The sequence below is a fragment of the Typopeltis vanoorti genome, chromosome 1, assembly GCF_054136105.1.
Source record: "Typopeltis vanoorti isolate ZY-2024b chromosome 1, IOZ_Tvanoo_1.0, whole genome shotgun sequence".
Taxonomy (NCBI): Eukaryota; Metazoa; Arthropoda; class Arachnida; order Uropygi; family Thelyphonidae; genus Typopeltis; species Typopeltis vanoorti.
Genome location: NC_143549.1, coordinates 126396604 through 126416923, shown reverse-complemented (window position 1 = coordinate 126416923; position 20320 = coordinate 126396604). Strand labels below are relative to the sequence as shown.

Here is a 20320-nt window from a genome sequence, read left to right as displayed (position 1 = left end):
TGGTATGACTTTTATAAAAAATTGTTTGAAATCCTAAATTTATGTAATTAATTTTATATTTTAATGACGAAATGACTCCAAATGAATGTTGTTTAATCGTCATTACGTTAAGTGGTTCGCGCTCCAGAATTCTAATATCGAATTAATTTTCTGTCTTGAATAAGATACTGAAAGAAATGTAAATTATACATTTACGAACTCCATCATCTCATAATTTTCTGATGTGTACACTTAAAAGGTGTGCGACGTGTTATTGCAGGCAAACGGAATTAAAATTTCATGACTACTTCAACTTTTATCAAAATTGGTCTAATATTTGTGAAGTCTCTGATTTAATCACCTCCTACATTGCGATCTTGTAAGCATTCCTAAACTGCATCAACCGACTCCAGTCTTCCACGTCTTTTTTTTTACTGTACTTTCTTCGATGCTGAAATATCAACTTCCTTCTTGATGGACTCATTTATAATATTATTCTTAAGATCAATGCCATCACATCACTCGTGTAATGAACTCCCATATCTTGGATCTCTATTGTTTGACAAACTGCTTTATTTCTAAACCCAACTTTCTGATCTATAAGATAAAATTGATTTGAATATCGTCTCATGTACTGATAGCTCAGGACTTGGCTATTTTCTCTCTTATTGAGTTTGGTTCGCTAGCTTTGCTTATTAGCAGTAGAGGACAAACAATTCTTCACAAAAAAACTTAAACCTGAAATGGCTGCATAATTTTACTAGTTTTCTAGTAAAATTTGCCAGTGCAAAACGTACTCTAAATCTCTCTGAGAAGAGCAATGAAGAGAGTAATCCATCTATCATAACTTCGGTTAACTTAGATTTCCTCTTTTATTAAACCTGCTATCCCATTCTCTACTAAACTGGTTTTGTAGGTATTTATTTGTAGATATTTGGGTTTATACTTCGTATACATCATTAGATGAGTTATGAAATGACTAGGTCTGAAACAATAAACTTACTTTCTATTTTATAAATGCAACAAAACATAAAAATGTTAAGGATCAACTGCTTCACTTCAGTATAGCAAGTATCACTGGAAAATATTGAGTGCGTTTTTGACCGAAGTACATATTGTTTAAAATAAAGCATTGGTTCAGCTTTAGATAACAGATCCTCATCTTTTAACGAAATAAAACGGAATTGATCCAATGGAGAGACAGCTTTAGAAAGAAACCAATATAAGTTAATATTTTCTGTTTGTTTTTCCTTCGTTATTTTATGCTTATTTCTATAAGGCACCAGTGGGCAGTCACTAGTAGATGTATATCTCGTATATCGCATCAACAATAAAACCATAAAACTTGAAAAATGCGGGAAAGGTCATGCCCCCTTAAGATGGCTGACATTTAATACAAAGAGAATTTCGTCTTCAATAGAAAAAAACATCAAACAAAAATGGAGAACACAAAACGTTAGTTGCAAGAAAGATTATTTCTCATAGTAAAATGGACTAGTGATAGTCGTTCGCTGATGTAACCTCTATTCTTTCTTGCCTCCACATTAGGGACTGGTCTTCAATCCCTCTCTGCTATTATCAATGAGTTGGGGAAAGAAGGGGGGGAGACAAACTTGTCCTTCTCAAAAGATCGTAGCTGAGTCATCTGATAGCCGAGAGAATTTGCCCATATAGGCTACCACACAAAAGAAAATGTCCGCTATAATAATAATGAAAAAATAGTGCTGACGTTGAAGTGAATGGAATTTTAGAGCTTTGTACTCTCTTTTGTACTTTGTAATTGCCAGCATAGACGGTGAGCAGTGACCCGGTTCTGGTATCCAACACCATCGTACTCTATTCTTAATGAACGTGTTTAATAGAAAGCCACTGAACCCTTCTTTGTGACCATGGGGGCAATGGTATGTGTGATCGACTGGTAATGTATTCGAAAACGGATGAAAAAAAAAAGGGGGGAGGGTAATAAAACAGAGAAAAGGGGGAGGAAGAATAAAGGCTCGATATGAAGGAGAAAAAGAGAGAATAAAACAGAGGGGATGGAAGGATAGATAAAAGAGAAGAATGACAATAAGCGGCTACCGAAAAACTTCGTTAGGTATACAGATCTATTCTCATTATCCAAGATGGCGCTCATAACTGTAACGAATAACATACGAAGCCCGAAATGTACGATAAAACAACTCTATTACGAGACAAACTGCCATGTAGAGAACGACGTTTGCATGGTTAATGCAATCTGTCCAGAAATATCCAGTTCACTGCGACTGGACGAGTATATTAAAGACATACATCAGGACAATTTGATAGCCTCAGGAAACATTCCTTTGAATTTTTCTTCGCCATTCCGTCGACTTTTAATACCTCCTACTTGCTTCGCCATCCATTTGTATCGCATATCTTTACGATTTCTGGACCATGGAGTAGGTCTACCTCTGATATTTCTCATTACTTAAGGAATGCGGCAGTATTTTTATTATTTTTTCTTCCTTGTCATTGCCTCATCTTTATCTGCACGACGGTCGACAAACAAATTATGCATTCCAACAGCACGCACGGAAAGAAAGATGTTGTGGGAAGGATGTGACTGAATTATCAGACCACTGCCGACGATTTTCCGACGCTGGGAAAGGACAACGTCGCTAAGGCGGTAATGGGTAGAACGAAAGAATGGGGGGAAAATTCTGCGGATAATAGTAAGCGAAGAGGAAATAATTTCCTTACATTTCGAGTTACACATTTTTTTATCTTGTTCTTCGCGGCATCGTACTCGCAAAGCTTGCAAATGTATTCTCATTTATCATTCTCCCAGTGGTAACACCGGAAGAGGTACAAGGGCGCCCTCTGTTAAGCATTGTGACACGCATCTAGTAGAAAGAAACGGTTACTTATTTTCACTTGAATGTAAAGATGGTTCTAAATTACTTGAGCAAAAATAAAAATCTGTTTTTTTTTACTCTCCTCTGTGTTTGTGTATAGCATTTGTAGTAACTATAGCAACAGAAGCAAGACTTAAGAATGACACATTGTTATACAGTCTTTTTTTTTTGCATCACAAAACTTTACATAACAAGAACGGAAAATCCATTTGTGGTTTGTTGTTGACTTAAATCAATCTTTCGCTCAATCTTGCACTTTAGCCATTGTTAACCTTTGCAGTGAATGCATTTTTTTTTTTTTTAATCATCGGAACAGTACTGGTTACAAAAAAGAATTGTTATTGGCAGCCAAAAAAAAATTCCATTGTGTGAATTGAGTACGACGACGCACATTGGCATGCTAATTCCTTCACTGAGACTGCGCAGGCGGCGAAAATGAGTTCGGCAGATCTAATGGCGCCCGTGGGCCTACTTTACACATCTCTTCCGAAATGTTTTAGGTTAAAAAGAAACCTTCGAACAATAGGGATATATATATATATATATATATAATGAACCTGGCTGAAACAATCTTGGGATAATGGCATAGCCTTGTTTTTTGCACAAGAATCAATATCATTGCGTCACGTGAAAAAAAAAAAACTCTTGAGAACGATGCCTGAGTGAGGGAACTAAAACTTGATATTACTATTCTGCAATGCGGTTTAAAGATTTTTTTTTATTTTTTTTAAACTCCATTCTACGAATGTTCAAGATTGAAATTTTAAGGTTAACGTAGAAACAGCTAAGTTTATGAGCGAGAATACACAAAAAATAGAATTCATTTGTCTGAGGGGGGGGTCAACTTCATTTGGGAAAAAAGAAAGAAAAAAAAGAAAGAAATATTTGTTGACTTCTTGGCGGAACTGGAATCAGATTTCTACAAGTCAAAAGAAAACCTATGTTGTTCATACGAGTGCATTACTGAGACGTCTTCGAAGAAGAAAAAGCACAGAAATTTGATTTAGATTCGTGCATCATCATTTTTTTTTTTTTTTTTTTTTGTATAGAAATATTATCCAAAACTCACGAAAGGTTCAGCGATCACCATTCACCGGTATTATTGTTGGGATGAACATGCCTAAGCAGAAGAAAAGTATATGCAGATTGGATCCTCTTACATACCCACCGATTTTAATCCCTGGAAAATATTGAGAATTACGAGTAGAAATTCAAAATTCAAAATGAATACAGAAATGACCAGGGATTTTACCTCCCATTGAGAGTTAAGAACCCCTCTCTAGCTAGCTACACACACACACACACACTGATATTCTGTTTGATGGCGCTCACAAAATATGAAAAATATCAAAGGATTAAAGAGGTAAAGGAGGAAAAAACATCAAATCCTACGATATGCTCCAGTTTCAAGCAACGGACTTAAAAAAATAATCATCTTCCTGCCAAGGTGATATGAAAAACGGAGGGAAGAAAATGCTCGAGGCAGTTAATATTAGAGAAACGTGTAAACGAAATTTGGTATCAGATTTCAAGGGCTTAACTTGAAGAAACTTATTTTTTTTTTGTAATTTGATTCTCGGTTATTTTTAATGCGAATATTCTGTCCGCCGATAATCCACTTCCTTTCGTTTGTTCGTTCTACAGTTGCAAATATCATCAGATAGAAGACGGAGTTGTTTTTATCGCAATGATGAAGTAATATGGAACTGGAAGAAATGATAAGCACAAATTTAACGTAATGGAGTAATTATTTATAGTTAAAACATTTATGATTTTTTTTTTTAAAAGTCGATAAAGTTTCATATACGTAGTAAAGTAGGTTGTAAACTAGAGATTCGAAACACAAAATAAATAAGGCGAATTTCTACTAATTCCATAATAATGAGATTATTACGTCTCTTATTGCGAGTATGTTACGTCTATCCTTTGCATCTCTTTACCTGCAGTTTGCGTCGGAAGAAAAAGACCAGCTTCGTCTAAGTCGGTCGGTTTCATACGAAAAAAAGCTCTTAGAAAAATATCCTGGAAATGCTTCAAAGGATTCCATTTTTATAACCAACGGTACTGTTTGATTTTTATTTATATATTATATTAAACTTTGAAACAAACAGTATTAAGTTTGAAATATATATTATATTTATTATCCCCCCCCATAGGGAACTACGTTTCAACCTGAGTAAAATAATATTGATTTTGAATAATTGTTTAAATCATAAAATGGATTGTTTCTATCCTTTTGTATTATGAGTTATACTTTTAAATCATCCCGAAACCGGTTTTAAATTTTGATTTGAAAATGAAATCTCAATTCCAACATTAGTGGAATGAGTAACGAAAAAAATTGAAAGAAACAGAACTTCTAAAAGCGGCATTCAACATTATGCCGATGAAAAGCGGAATCAAGCGAAACCGAATCGGTTGATAATGACACTCAGCAGAGCTGTAATTTCCCAATTTTCTTTTCGTCATATCTTCATACGCAATAAAGACACGAAGGAATGAAATGTGATAATTTTACTGTTTCTAAATTCCGAATATTAAATTTTCTTCCAGAATTCTGAGTATAATCAGAATCACCGCTTTTGTTGCTCGCGTCTTTCTATTTCCTACGTTTCTGTTTATACGCAGCACGAAATTTTTTATGGGCAACTTCTCCGCTCTCAATCTTTTTTTTTTTTTTAAATTTAATTATTTTTTTTTTAAAGACTAACCGACACTTCCTGTACTGCTTTTACCTTCGAGTATTGCCATGAAAGAGCGTGGATCCAAACGGTAGACTTTTCAGCACGAGTACTTTTTCCTCCTTTTCTAAACTTTTTCAACAGCTTCCAGAATATTTTGCTACCTTCCTGATATTTATTTTCTGTGTTCTTACCAAAGTCTTCCCATGACTTGTGTTTAGCTAGTTTTACCCAGTGCTTCGCTTTCTTACATTTTTCTCTGTATTCTCTAAGAGAGAGAGAGAGAGAGAGTGCACAAGTCGACTTACTTGCCAGGAACTTTTGATCTGCTTTCTTCTTTTCCTTCACTGCCTCTTTAACTTCTCGAGTCCACCATTGAGTTCTGATTTTTCTATTCTTATAAGCAACCTCACCACATGCCTCTCTGGCTGAATCAATTAGAGTTTTCTTCAGGGTTTGACATTGAGTCTCCAAGGATTGGTTCCTGTTTTCAAATTTTTTCATTTTTTTTCTTCAATGATTGTGTATTTGAGTCTACAGTTCACCTCTGAAAACTGCTCAACCTTGATTCGCTTTAAAACTTTCTTACGTGTTATTCTTTTCAATGTGAAATTCAATTTTATCCTGCTCAAGACTAAATAGTGATCACTTCCAATTTCAAATCCTCTGTACACTCTGGTGTCCTGCACCAGGGAGAAAACATCACTATCAACAATAACATAGTCAATGAGACTTTCCTTTTTCCTTGCTTCTTCTCTCCGTGTGAATTTGTGCAAATTTTTATGTTGGAACATGGGGTTAGTAATAACCAGTCCATGTCCTGAGCAGAAATCCAACAGATATTTGCCATTATTATTAGCTTTGCTCTTTTCTCCAAATTTTCCCAAAATATTTTTGTATATCTCACAATCATTTCCTACTCTGCTATTTAGATCCCCAACAAGGACCAACTTTTCCTTTTTCATTGTGTCAGTTGCTTTTTATAAAGCATCAAAAAATTTCTCCACTTCTGCCTTAGTAGAACCTTCTGTGGGACCATAGGCACAAATAAGTCTCATTGTCCAGTTCCCCATTCTCATATTTGTCCATATTACTCTACTGGAGACTGCCTGCCATTCAAGAAGATTAGCCTCGTATTTTGTGTTGAATACTATGGCTACTCCTTCTTTTCCTTGATTGTCATGGCTTGAATATAACATTTTGTATTTATTGCTCAGAAAGATCTCACCAGTTTTGCCTTTTTTGTTTCAGTCACCCCTATTTTGTCGATCTGGTACTTATCTAATTCCTCAGCTAGCTCCATTTCTTTGGCATTCAGGCTTCTTATGTTGATAGTACCGATCTTGAACTCTGGTGACGTTGAGTTAGAACGTGTTCTGGGGATTTGTTCCGTCAGCTGACTTTTCACTGTTCACCGTGGTTGCCTAACGAAAATAATGGGGGCCTTGTTTAACCGGGTGACGCCCCAACTGGCACGAAATTCTGTCATGTTGTACCATCATTTTATATTGTGGTTTAAGCCAATAAGAATACAATTTGTTCGGCTAAATCCCAAATTACCAGCCCATCCTCGTTCGTTCAGTATCCAGAGGCCCTGATCGGGTCTTCTCCCAATTACACAGTTTTGGCCCTTAAACACTCCTTTAAAATTATAGAATGATGTATAATTCAATAATCTGCGTGCGGTTGACATTTTCGAAGTTACTTGCGATTTTTACACTTGAAATTCATATTCGTAAATTTTAAAGTTTTTTTTTTTTTTTTTTCAGATAAGACTAGGATTCGTTCTGGTTAAAGTTCCTTCTTTCAAACGAAAAAAAAAAGCAATCTTTGTATTTGGATAAACGAACATAGAGCAGAACTTCTTCTTATCTGCACCCCTCACTGCTTTCCCCTTCCCGGTGGGGTTGAATGATGACAAGCGCGAAAATGAAATGACGTCTTACAACATCAGGAATTGCCTCTACCTTCCATCTAAGAAGCGAAAGGCAGCCAAAAATATCCGGAGTTGTTCTGTGCGAATTAATTCTTAATGTGGCTCTCTTAACGTAAAGCAATACACAAAAGAGCTCCTTCATATGCATTATAAGGAACGTTACAAGTCGTTTGGATCCGGGAGAAAAGAATCTTATAAAAGACGCTGCCGAGTAATGAATACGCTGGCATTCATGCAATGTTAGTAAGTATTTTCAAGAACCAATAAACGGACAGTAAAGGAGCCATTTTTGTGTGTTAACCTCGTCTCCATAGGATATTAACCTCGCTGAAGATGTCAGTAAATACCAACTACGTCTGTTTTCGCAGAATACGGTAAATATAATAAAGATATGGATGCGTCTTTCCCTTTCGTCGTATTTTTTTTTCTAATTTGAATTTTTTCTACTTTTTTCTTCCTATTTTTGTGAATCAACAATATTTAAATTTTTTCCCAGTTTTATATTTCACGGAATTTTTTTTTTTATCCAATTTTACGAATCATTATTTGGAACTTTCTCCGGTTACCTTAAGTTAAAAATTTGTTTGACGTCAAAGCTTTGTTTTTGTTCTTTTCTTTTCTGTCTCTGATATCCGTCTTAATACTCAACTTTCGACGTTCCTAAAATTTCATTAAAAAAAAAAAAAATGGAAGGAAGTAAAATGTTTTCCTCATCTGAATACTAAGTAGCCTAGTTAAATTGCTAATTCCTAGATGAGATTTTTGCAAAAAAAAAAAAAAAAAGAGAAAAACCGTCGGCAAGCAGACGACACCTTTATCAACTAGCTTTGCCTTCACGTGCAGTTGTCTTCTGTAACTAAGCGTTTCACAAAAAAAAAAAAAAAAAAAAAAGGACTCAATCAATTTCCATACAGACGCAAGTCGACCGTCGGTAACGTTTCTTCGTTCAGCATCATAAGCCGCAGAAGAAAGCTAAAATTTACAAAAGGGAGAATTTACTAATTAAAAGGGCCGAAGATTTTCGACACGGTCTGATTTTGAAGTTAAAGAACTCCAGCTCCATTAGCGAACTCTCACACACACAAAAAAAGAAGATATCGCATATTGTTTAGAGAGGTTAGTCTATATTCGATATTTCAATAGCAACCTCCCTTCTACCGTAAGTGTCAGAGATCCCTTACAGGTGATGCTGATGCGGAAATACAGTAGCAGCAAGAAGCTATTTATTATGCACAGTGCATTCAGCTTTCCCTGTATCAATAATCCATATCAATACCATCCGGACGAAATGTCTATAGTGGCTGTTTCATTATTTTCTTTAAAGATTAATGTTCTTTTTGTTTACTGATTTTTCTCTGTGTAAGCGAACACTAAACTATTGTGTTAAAAATTTCCTCTACAGAAGAGCTCAACGAAAAATTTAATTCATAAATAATTCAAAATTAACAATAAAATAAAACAATCAAAGAAATTTTTGTTGTGGCGCGTGTTGCATTGTTGTAACTGAACAGTATTAATTGTTTAAAACCTAATAAGAGATTACAATGAAATCCGCTTGCTATATCAGCAAACGCTGAAAGGTCTTTGATCCATATGTCAATAGCACGTGGTTAAATATTTATTTAATTATGATCTGTTTTTGTTTTCCAGCTTGCAATTGTTAATCACGTACTTCGTGAAACGTGTTGTAAACCAATAGTAATTAATCAGGCAGATTGGCTGTTATGACTCATTAATTTTAATATTAGCGAAGCTTTCATTTTCAGTTCGAAATATGGAAATTATGTGAAGTTTTAAATTATTTTCAATTAAGGAATGAGGAACTATTTTTTAAATCTTAGAATACGCAATAAACAGACGGTTTATCTAGTTATAGGGTATGATAATAGCATACAGATCAGTATTAAATGGTGTGACTCCTCCGACCGACTTTACTTCTATGATCCTTTTTGTCGATGCAAGATTAATTTCTTAGTCTTAATTGCCTAAGAATTAGAATATTCCTCGCGGATAATAAACTTCATTCAGGGGTTCAGTTCTTTCTTACTAACAGTAGACAGTGATTGCAAAATACTTTTATGCAAATTTTGAATTTAGTTTTCAAAAATCGGCAAACCCGATTTGGAATATAAGAAAAATGAATGCCAAGCTGACTGTTGTTCATCAATAATTCAAACACTTCTAAATCTTTCTAAATTTATCATTTTATTTATGGTGATTGCCTCGAATGAAATATCACGACTCGGACTTTCCAGCTGTAATTTTATCCCTTTTCAAAATTCTTCATTTTCAGGGTGTTGATTTGATGGCGTTTAGCATACACTCCTCAGAAATAAAAAAAAAAACTTAAGATTTTTGTAAATCTGAAAAAATTGTCAGGTTCTGATACACTAGGTAATTTATTTATTTATTTATTTTAAGCATTAATTGAAATATTAACTTAAAAAATCAGATGCATTTTTAAAGGGTAAGTCAATTTGAGGGCGTAACCATCATCCAATCATAAGTAAATGAATAAAGTTTGCACCATTTTGAGTTTTTATTAATGGGGAATTGATAACGGCTAATTAGGAAACCGTAATTTTAATAAAATAATCAAATATTGCTAAAACAATAAACGTGAGATGGCTGTTAAGCACTAATAAAAGGCAAATCTACAAGCTAATGAGTTGAATGCGTGTCTTTTAAGTAGTGTAAACCGAGGCAACTCCCAATGTCATGGAATATATTCTCATAAACTCTCAGGAAAGTTTTGAATCTGGCTCAGTATAAAAACGGGTATATAATATCTTATATAAAAATTAAATATTAATTTTACACGCATTTTTTAAAACAAAATGCTTAGTAAATATATGCCAAGTCGATCTCAGGATACAATGGATGCTACAGACCCATCTCGTTTTGTAGAAAAACGAGAACAGCACATTTTATAAAACTGGCTCCAACACGATTTTGGAAGACATCCATCTAAACAGAGAATCGTTTTTTGTTGTTTCTTTTTTAATTTTTCCAAGAAGAAATTTAATTGAATTTCTTATGTCCAGGCCAAAAAAAAAAAAGTAGGAGGTTCGGTGATGTGGTGAGAGCTGTAGGGGTTTGTTAAAGGACTTCGCAAAAGAAGACAACGACCTCTTTCGGAGAGAGGTCATAAGATGAAATGGGATTCATGGCAGAGAGCTATTTCCTTCTTTCTCATAATTCAAAGGAAAGATTCTTCGACGAGATTAAGAAATTTAATAAGGAACCATGGCTAGTAGAAGACGCCTTAGTTTTTCCGATAGCGCGGCAATTTTTATATTTGACAAATTTCCTAACGGTGGATAGATGACACATCGAGAATCATCGGCCTGTTATACGCAAGATTTCCGACCGAATGATTATTAGAACATCAATTCCATCTAAAAACTGCATGTTCGTGGTCATTTTCTGGCCTTCGAGAACCGAGGGTCAATTAATCAACGGGAGGACATTAAGGAGAATGTTACTCACGGTAATTTATTGTCTACCCAAGTTTCCACATTGCTAAACTCACGAGGACTCTGGTATCCGAAAGCACTTTTACGAAAGCAGGTAGTGCGTGTGTGGAATTTGAAAATACGCCGCAAAGTACAAAAAAGGTTGTTGTTATTATAAGTGTGCGATGGAAGAGCGATTTTAGGCCCTCGAGGAAAAGACAAGGTCTGATGATGTCGTAGCATTCGACCCGAAGGCATCCTATTCCTATTATCTTATAATGTTTTACATAGAAACTTCATTAAGTATTTAATATCCATTTGATGCGGTTGCTTGAGTAATATTAGGAAAATCTTTACGAATACTGGAACTATTCCAAACATAGACACTCAGTTGAAGTCTATTTTGGATTTCAAGTCAAGTCAACAAATCTCCTCAGTTCGATTCTCAATGGAATTTATTCTTCATAGAAATGCAGGATTTATCACGCACGTTTCTAGTGATAGTCAAACCCAATGAAAAAAAAAAATAAAAATAAATAAATAAAATACATACTCATTCCATAACTAAGAAATATTCATGGAAGCTTTGTAGACGATTGCATGTGGCGCCATCTCTCGTTAATCTATTTTCATAATGAAATTTTACAGTTAAATTATTATCTCGGATTTTTCAATGAATGGCAAAATAGAATTAATATAGAAAATGCAAAGCCAATCCAAATATTTGGTTTAAATGTAAGCGTTTTTGGTAAATGGTAACGTACAATGACAGCAGGTTAATATTTTCATTATCCAAAGAAAAGGTTGGTCAATTGGTAGAGCCTAATGGCTCACGCAAAAAATTAAGCAAGTTTGAGCGCGGCTAGTAGTTGGAAGGGATTTAATCGTTCGATGCTGTTGGAACACTCTTCTTCGATGAGTCTTTGGACTCCCTGGAGATGTCACATAATAATAATATATATATATATATATATATAATCTTTGGTATTTAATATATACCTACTATATATCGGGTGATTATAAAATAACGTCAAGTGTTCAGAGCCCTCTAGCGAGTAATGTATTGGACAAAACACACCAATATTCGGTAGACGTACACAGTGGAACATGGGGATTCGATTTAATGAAAAAGAAAATAGTACCAAAAGTCGCCAACAGGGGAATTTTTGGCGCTGCCAAATTAATTTTAGTAGGTGTGACTAATGAATGACTAAATGGTAAATGAGAGACAACACACATCAATTTCATGACGTTTATTGTTAATTACAAATGCGGTTCAATATGACCACCATTCTGATGTTCCAGGAACTGCATACGGTGCACGACATTTTCTATAGAGGCTCGCAACATATCGGAACTGATTTGTCTCACGTGTAACGTTATTCGATCTTTCAAAGTTGGAATTTCTTAAAAGCATTGTATCAAGTACACAATGCTTTTAAGAAATCCCCACAGCCCAAAGTCACAAGGATTGAGATCAGGCGATCTCGGTGACCATGGCGTGGGAATTGCACGACTAATGATTCTTCTGTCAGAGAAATGTTGTCGCAAAACACGCTGTACCTGAAGTCCGATGTGGGATGATGCACCATCCTGCATGAAGATGGTCGAATAGAGACATCCTCTCTGTTGCAGTTGTGGAACCACAAGGTTCTGCATATTGGTATACCTGTTAGCATTGACGGAACAGGTCACTGGTCCATTTTGGCGATTTTCCTCGTAAAAGTATGGACCGATGATAAAAGATGCCGTAAATCCGCACCACACTGTGACTGGGCGAGTGGATAGGCATCTGCAGACACATGTGGATTAGTTGCAGCCCAAATGCGACAGTTGCGCGTGTTAATATCGCCGTTCAAATAAAAGTGCGCTTCGTCACTCCATAAAATCTGCCACGGCCATGCATCGTCCACTTCCATGTGCGCTAAGAATCTCAAAGATAAGTCGATTCGTGTGGTCGCATCACCAGGGCGCAATTCTTGAACACGACTGATTTTATAGGGGTAAAACGTCAACATCTAATGTAGGATCTTCCACACCGTTGTGTATGCGATATCCGTTTGCCGGGATATTGCTCGTGCACTGCTGATACCCTGCACATTCAGCATCTCCTGTTCCACAATAGCAGTTGCAACTTGTTCAACTTGTTGGTGATTGGTTTGCGTCCCCTGCTTACCTGCACTTCTAGAGTTTCAGTAGTTTCAAATCGCCGAATCAGTTTTCGTAAGTTTTTTACGCTAATCGGTCCTTTTCGTAAATTTTTCATACGCCGAAAATCAGGAAGACAAGCACTGGCATTATTATTCCGCTGATAATAGAATTTGACTAACAAAGCACGCTCACGTAAGGTACGAGGCATCGAAAAGCAGTTCATCTACGAAGATAAGAAATCTCACAGGCTTTCCTTTTATTGCATGATCGCTCACAAGAAACGCGATAATTCATATTAATGCATTCTGCTCGGCAAACAGCGCCAAAATTTCCCCTGTTGGCGACTTTTGGTACTATTGGTTTTTCGTTAAATCGAATCTCCATGTTCCACTGTGTATGTCTACCGAATATTGATGTGTTTCGTCCAATACATCAATATTCGGTAGACATACACAGTGGAACGCTAGAGGGCTCTGAACACTATATATATATGAATACTATTATTAACTCGGGGTTGGGATATGTTCATTTTTAATATAAACTGACTATAAACCCGAGAATTATAATAAATTAAGATTTGTTATAATTTATTTGCAAATAAATCTCAATTTGTTATAATTCTCGGGTTTATAGTCAGTTTATATTAAAAATGAATATATATATATATATATATATATATATATATATATATATATATATACTAGGGGGATACGTCCCCCCCATAGTATATATATATATATATATACTACGGGGATACGCCCCCCCCCCCCTTGGATCCTACGGCGCCCAATCCTCCGAGTTCCGGACTGGTAGGCTGGTTCTCCTTGAATTCTGATGACTCGAATTCTGAAGATTCGACACTCAGGGTAGCCCCTGAGGCTTATCATTTTATATATATAGGGTAGATATATATAGGAAGCCGAGTAATATTACAAGGGCTTCTCTTTCCGAAGTTGAGTTAGCCTAGCCCCAGAGAGATAGCATAATATACTGCCCTCATAATTTGTGCTTTGGCAGCAGTTCCAAATGATAGGCAACTCACATAATATCCATTTCTTAACTAACATTTACATTCCATAGTGAATATTTAGAAATATTTATCTCTTTTTTTCACCACTATTGGCAATTGGCTTGACCTTTAAACCTTGCCAGAATATATTTCATGTATTATATGTGTAGCGTATTATTCTTCATGCTTCTTAGATTTCTATTTATTTGCATTTTATAACATATAGATAAGATGATAAAAACAGTGTAGAAAACTCCACCACTGTTCAGACAAACACGTGAGGGTCTTATTTCACTGGAAACATTCGCATGTTTCCTGTGTCAGTTTTAGTTCCTTAGATTTCAGCGATAATTACCGAGCAGTCAGCGATAAGATATCTACGAGACTAAAACAATCCCTCACGTTGCTATGGTGACATCGGGATGGTGAATTGCTAAATAATATTCGGCAGCGCGCTTGATTAGAAATGGATGCGACGTACAGCAAAGATACAAGACAGAGAAAGAGAGGAGATGGTGCACGGATGACGCTTTTTTTTCTGTCTTGTAAGAGATGTAGAAAAGGAAGGAAGAATGAAGCAACCTGGAAGATGGAGAAATAAAAAGGGGTGGAACAGATAGAAAGGAAGAAAAAGGATAAGACAGAGGGAAATATTGGAAAGTTGTTTGGCGTTAAAAAGAGAAAAAGAATGATAACAGAGAGAGAGAGAGAGATTAAACAAAACTTTTCCCTTACATCCAAGACGTGCTGCACCTCCAGGAAATGTTTTATCTTGAGCTGCGGGGACTGAGAGAGCAACCCACTATTTTGAATTGCTTCGTGCATATCCTTATGTGAAGTTAATCGATAGCGACCCTGTATGCCGTGTCATAGATGTCCTTAAGCTGTGTCGGAAGAGAGCGTTAGTAGAAAAGCAATCTTCGCTAAACATCTCGCCCCAAAACATAACATACTTTTCTTGCGCTGTCACGCTGTACCACAAAGACAGTCTGTGTGTGTGTGTGTGTGTGTGTGTGTGTGTGTGTGTGTGTGTGTGTGTGTGTGTGTGTGTGTGTGTGTGTCAACCCTTCGTCATGCCGGAAATTCAACGCAGCCGACCAATGCAGAAAGACTGGTGGGGGGGGGGTGGAAAGATAAAGACATGGAGAACCATCTGACGTATTATAGCGAAGTAATTACGGAGATGCTAGAAAGAAGGATAAACAGAACTCTCTCGGCGGGATGGAAGGATGCGGGGGAGGATGTTAATTATCCCCGTGCTGCTCACGTGATATGCCAGCGTTCATCTGGCTGTCGTACTAAACTTGACACAGGTTGTTTAGCACCCCAACCGCAGTTACAGAGTATTAGAAGGAAATACTGGAAAGCTTAGGAGATTTTTCGTCTCTCGCTGGTTTCTTACGAAAACAAAGATCCAGTCGAATGATTGTCGTAGTGGTAGGAAAACGCCCAACTAATCTTATAGAATAGAAATCGATTTTGTCTTCTGTTAAGTCTTCGTAGGTTTCTGCACTTGAATGCGCCCCGTATAGAAGTAAAAGTAATTGTGATTTTACCGGTTTGTTTCGTCTTTATATTGATTAGAATTAATGCTTTTCACATGTTTTTTTTCCCCGAGAAGTTAGAGTACATTGCTCTATTTTTTGTTTTATTTATGGAGAGGAAACACACACACACTTAAGACACATGTGACGTACCGTTCCTTTTTCTGACAAGTGGAAGGATTCTGTAATGTCTAAATAATCGCCAGCAGTAAAAACATTTCGGAGAAATGGTGTTTCAGTGATTGTAATAACCTTGCTTACCGACAAACGTTATTAGTGGTCCATAGAGCGAGTTTTCTGAATCCAATTTTAGCATTCCAGTGAGATGCCTTTTCGTCACCCAGACAGCATCCATTCCATACAGGTGTCTACAAAAACACAATCATAAGCCTTGGATGTCTATTGTCTGCTCCATCAAATAAAAGTCCGCTGCACGATGCATTCTAGTATTCTGTTCCCGTGAATGCTTCACAGCCACGGAAACGAATTTTAAACAGGGGATGACTGCTATTCTCGGTTTGCTTGAATTTCCTCCGAGACATGACCCCAATTCGCAATGGTGTCGCGTTGTTTTGATGGTGAGATGTGTGTAGCGTTGACGGCTGTTGCCTTCGCTAGGAACTCTTTCACAACTGCCTACGAAGACAGGCTTGGGAACTGCTACTAAAATATTAAGAATAGGAAAGTGGTCCCGACGCACCGAAGTCGCATTTCGTAGTACAAAGAAACGGCAAAATGAAAATCCCTGCAAGAAAATACTCAGTGGAAGAGTAAAGCAAGAGGGGACATTTTAATCAGAGAACAAAATTCGATACTGGAATTGACGAAAGTTGCGAGGAGCAAAGAAGCTGTTTGCCGAAGGCACATAAGCTAAGTAGGCAAGTCTATAAGCGTAACCTGAGTCGAAGAAATCGGAAAGTGAAGCACTAGTTCAGTAGTTGGCTTTATGAATCGGAAAACAGAGTGAGCATCGTCGGGATGGAAGAGCTTGAAAGAAAAAATACTCACACCGAGAAATCTGTGCAAAGATGTTCGATTTTTCAACATTATGAAATAAGTAGTCGTAAAAATTTTGCAACTAACTTGAAATTCATTTAAGTAATTATTATGCACTTCGCATTCGGAATGGACGCATCGATATTGTTATTAATGTTTTATGATTAGCATGACAACTATGGCCTGTTTGAGAAAGTTATCCTACTGTGTAAAATAGGCCACGGTTTACTGTCGTGAATAGGGTCCACCTATTGCCTCAGTTCTCAACAGCCCCTTATAATGATTATAAGCCAGCCAAATGAGATGGTAGAAGTGCAGGGTCGAATAAATGGAGATAACTGGGCCTAAAGACTAAAGTACAACTGAACAAATTGACAATTGTTTGTCTACTGGTTACCTGCCAAAGTATTTGAGGAAAGGGATTGGATTTCAGCTTTTGAAAGAAAAAGAAAAATATTTGGCCGAGTGAATGATAATGCTCTCTGAAGAATCAGATAACCATGAGTTATATAGGAACTCTACAAATAACCTATAATCTAGTTTAATCCAGCTCAAAAACTACAAACAGTAAATTTTTTGGTAAAAGTCAAGAGTAAAACCAAGAAAAAAATGGACGGATACTCTTAGTCAAGATAGCAACATCGTATTGCAATGTCAAACTGGAAAAGCAAAGTTTTGGAGAGATGGGATTAAAGGAGACAAATGAGAAGGGACCAAGGCTCGATTTAAGGATGCTGAACAAGAAGGTTGCCGCATTTATCTCACTTCTAATTGATAGGATATCTACTCTCCAAGTAGCAGACTGTGGGTTCGAAACCAGCTCGGCATGGTTGCATGTGAATGTCTTTAGGTGGTGTATGATTTTCATTGTTTTCCAAGGAAACTTACTTATTGCGTGATGAATAAATAATACAACCAATTTTAGTATGTGGTGATTCGGTAATTCTCTTTCTATTTTATGATGCTTAAGCATCACCCGAGATGTTCCTGGAATCCATGGTGGAACTAACCGTTGATTAATCTGACTTGGAAAGAGGTTGCGTCTACTAAAACTTACTGATCGTTAGAATTACGATTTCTACCGCACCCTCATGACTGAGATCCATACAGTAGTAAGCAAAGGAATCTTCTTGTTAACGTAGTCATGAAAAAGAATGCTTTTATTGCCATTTGTTTCTATCTCTTGCTATCCTTCTCTTCCGAACATGGCTACGATATTCTGCTTTCCTAGTCGCTAATTCCAGAAATTCCTGCCTTGGCTTTCCATGATGTCTGTAACTCATCACCGTCCTTACAAGAATCACTTTTAAGAGATTTCCTATCCATTTTCTTCGTCAACTTTCCACAGTTCTAATGTCATTTCTATCCTCGTTCATTGGTCTGAGTGCTTCCTTATTGGTTCCTTTTTACGTCATTTAATTTTCATTGCTCTTCACCAGCACCATAGCAATAAATGGTTCCATTCTTCCGATGAGATTCATATATAATTCAAAAGATCCTCAAGAGAATATGGAATGAGACTCTCAAAAAATAATTATAACTAATGCGTCTATATTTGTTATTTATTATACCTTATATATGAACTTTACATAAAATAATAATAATAAATTTCATAGAAATTTTATATGCAATTTTAGATTTTTGGATTTATCACTATTTTCTATCTTTAATTTATAAAATATCGGCAAGGCTTATTTCACATATATAATTTTAAATAATAAATATGTATATATTATTTATTTATTTACTTATTTCAGAATCTAATTAAATTAAGTAACTAAATGTAGCAAACGTCAAGTCAAAAATATCATAACTTTTGTTTCTTGTAATTCGAATGGTAGGTGATTGGCTAAGACAGAAAAATTTATGTAATCCCAGAGCGATGGGGATAATATTTGTTGTATTGAACTACCCAAGTTTTTTAGTTGATCTTTAATTAAGCCCTAGCCTAATTAGCGTTCTTTACACATTAATGTATGGAAAACTAATTATAAATTGTTATAAACAACAACGTTAAGCTATTGCTGCGAGTGTACATTCTTCTTAATGCGAGGCTAATCCAGTGTTGTCCAACATTATGTCACCCGGAGCGAGCGAATTTGAAGCAGAGGACAAGCTAAGAAAACAAGTTGAAAAATGATTTATAGCTTTTTTTTTTTTTTTTTTGCTTTAAAAATTCGATGGTACATAAACTGTTCTATAAATTACCGCACTGTTGACTAGACACCATTTACTATGTCAATAAGAATTATATTCTTACTTAAATATTAGTGCATAGTCAGATAACATATGGAGGCTGTGGACGTAAATCATCAATACATGATTTACTAACGACAGCTTTGAAAGTACGTTATTATTATTTGAAGTAATAAAGAGTTTCCTCGAAACAAAATCTTAAAAAAGCTGAAAGAGGATTGAATTTTGTCACGTAAGAAAAAATTTCATCGAAGGAGCAAATAACCTAATTAGAGAAACAACAAACCTTCAGGACATCGACTGGAAATCAAAATGTGGAAAGATAACGCGGAATATCTAAATATTAAAGACAACTCAAAGTTTAACAAATCTTGTATGCCTTTCTAAATATATTTTTTACTCATTATAAATAACCTGCCTTTTTATTATTTATTGGCAAAATAAGCTTGCTGTGAATGATAAAGACGAATAGCTTGGGATTTAATATAGGCCGATAATCCTTCCATGCAAGGGATACATATTTGCTTTTCCCTTTTTTTCGTGACAAAGCATTGTTTAGTGAAAAAGTGTCGTCTGCTAGGCACGCGAAGTGGTGGCAACAAACCAGTATTGTATACACCGCAGAGCAAGTTTATGATAGAGTGCACTCTCTGCACTTGTCTGATTAAACACCATCTTCCAACCACTCTTTAAATTGTAGGCGTTCGTGCAGATGCGGAGAGGGTGTTATTATCTCGAGCGCACAGTGGTCCCTAGAACAGTTCATTAATAACTTCGAGGTGGGTGTGAGGGGGGGAACACTTCTGTCTATAGTGTGTTTATTGTTGAAGTTTTTAATGTTTCTTCGAAATAGCAGTGCCACCTGGTGACCTCTTTTACGCTGTACCTCAGTAATGGACTTCTCGCGTGTCAGGGTGTTCAGCTCGGTGAATTCTGCGAATAACACAAAAAGAACAGCGCAATACCAGGAAAAGTCAAACAATACAAGTGAACCATACCGAGTTATTAAGTAACGATATTTTGAAAACTGAATTATGAGAATGATTAAAAACTGACGTCACTGGGTTTAATTTTCCACCTTGATTTTATTATGAAATCAGCCTGATGACAAAATGTCGAAACTGATTGAAATTGCGAGTGTTTGAAGAGGACAAAATTCAAATATTGTGGTTGTGAATATAGAGAAGAATGAAATATGTATTAGTTTAGTTAGTCAGGAATAACAAGTAAATATTTTGGATGAAGATCCTGTTCAAAATGAAAGCGAATGCTTTTCGGAAAATTTCTATGGTAATATGTGCGTTTAGGAACTGAAAAGATTTTTTCCAAGTTAAGTTTAGTTTTCATAGATATTCATTAGTAAGATAGAAGATGCATAAAATGGCTTTTTAATTATCTGTATTTTTCATTAGCTCTCTATAAGCAAAATAAATCATTTCGTACAATGAACATTATCGCCATCTAGGAGTCAAGCGCCGAACTAACATGCATTTTTCT

At 36.0% G+C, this 20320-nt stretch overlaps 1 protein-coding gene across 1 annotated transcript in view; it reads right to left on the bottom strand.

The window, feature by feature from the left end:
* Nucleotides 1-20320, bottom strand: part of LOC150110404 (fasciclin-1-like) — a 267702-nt gene that overhangs the window by 64891 nt on the left and 182491 nt on the right. The gene's annotated exons all lie outside the window — the stretch shown is intronic.